The 1,373-nt window shown below is 36.5% G+C and overlaps 1 non-coding gene across 1 annotated transcript; it reads left to right on the top strand.

The window, feature by feature from the left end:
* Positions 1–389: 389 nt before the first annotated feature.
* Positions 390–497, top strand: LOC112773342 (small nucleolar RNA R71). The gene has a single exon (XR_003187898.1). It is a non-coding gene; the product is annotated as a small nucleolar RNA R71 (small nucleolar RNA).
* Positions 498–1,373: the final 876 nt, after the last annotated feature.

Below are 1,373 nucleotides of genomic sequence, written 5' to 3'. Positions count from 1 at the left end.
CCCATATAATTCACCTCTTCCATTCCAAGATTCTCAGGGTCATAAGCTTCTCCTTCAGAGGAGGCTTCTTTAGTACTGCCGGATGCAGCTTGCATTCCAGTCAGATTCTGAGAAATCATATTGACTTGCTGAGTTAATATTTTATTCTGAGCAAATATGGAATTCAGAGTATCAATCTCAAGAACTCATTTCTTCTAAGTCATCCCATTATTCGCAGGATTTCTTTCAGAAGTATACATGAACTGGTTATTTGCAACCATCTCAATGAGTTCCTGGGCTTCTGCAGGCATTTTCTTCAGATGAAGAGATCCACCAGCAGAGTGGTCCAATGACATATTGGACAATTCAGACAGACCAACATAGAATATACATAAGATGCTCTATTCTGAAAGCATGTCAGAAGGACACCTTCTGATCAATTGCTTGTATCTTTCCCAAGCTTCATAGAGGGATTCACCTTCCTTCTGTCTGAAGGTTTAGACTTCCACTCTAAGCTTGCTCAACTTTTGAGGTGGAAAGAATTTGGCCAAGAAAGCATTGACCAACTTTTCCCAAGAGTTCAGGCTTTCTTTAGGTTGTGAGTCCAACTATATCATAGCTCTGTCTCTTACAGCAAAGGGGAAAAGTCGAAGTCTGTAGACCTCAGGATTAACTCTATTGGTCTTAACAGTGTCACAGATTTGCAAGAATTCAGCTAAGAACTGATGAGGATCTTCCAATGGAAATCCATGAAACTTGCAATTCTGCTGCATTAGAGAAACTAATTGAGGCCTTAAGCTCAAAGTTGTTTGCTCCAATTGCAGGAATTGAGATACTTCTTCCATAGAAGTCGGAAGTTGGTGCAGTAAAGTCACCAAGCATCTTCCTTGCATTTCCACTGTTGTTGTTGGGTTTGGCTGCCATGTCTTCTTCTTTTTCGAAAATTTTTGTAAGGTCCTCTCCGGAATGTTGTGCTTTAGCTTCTCTTAGCTTCCTCTTCAAAGTCCTTTCAGGTTCAGGATCAGCTTCAACAAGAATGTCTTTATCCCTGTTTCTGCTCATATGAAAAAGAAGAGAATAGAAAAGAAGAGGAATCATCTATGTCACAGTATAGAAATTCCTTTATGTGTCAGAGGAAAAGAAGAATAGAATGAAGATGGAAGGAGAAGAAATTCGAACATAGAGAGAAAGAGGGTTCGAATTATGAGTAGAAGAGAAGTGTTAGTAAATAAATAAAATAAATAGAAAGAGATGAGAGGGAGAGTATTCGAATATTAATTAAAAGAAAAGAAAAATATTTTTGTTTTCATTTAATTAATTAAGTTAGTTTCGAAAATATTAAAAGAAATAAAATAAAATTAGAATTTAAAACAATAATTTAATTAAAAAGAATT

This window comes from Arachis hypogaea, chromosome 18 (genome assembly GCF_003086295.3).
Source record: "Arachis hypogaea cultivar Tifrunner chromosome 18, arahy.Tifrunner.gnm2.J5K5, whole genome shotgun sequence".
Lineage (NCBI taxonomy): Eukaryota > Viridiplantae > Streptophyta > Magnoliopsida > Fabales > Fabaceae > Arachis > Arachis hypogaea.
Note: the sequence above shows the minus strand (reverse complement) of the source record. Positions and strands in the feature narration are given on the sequence as shown.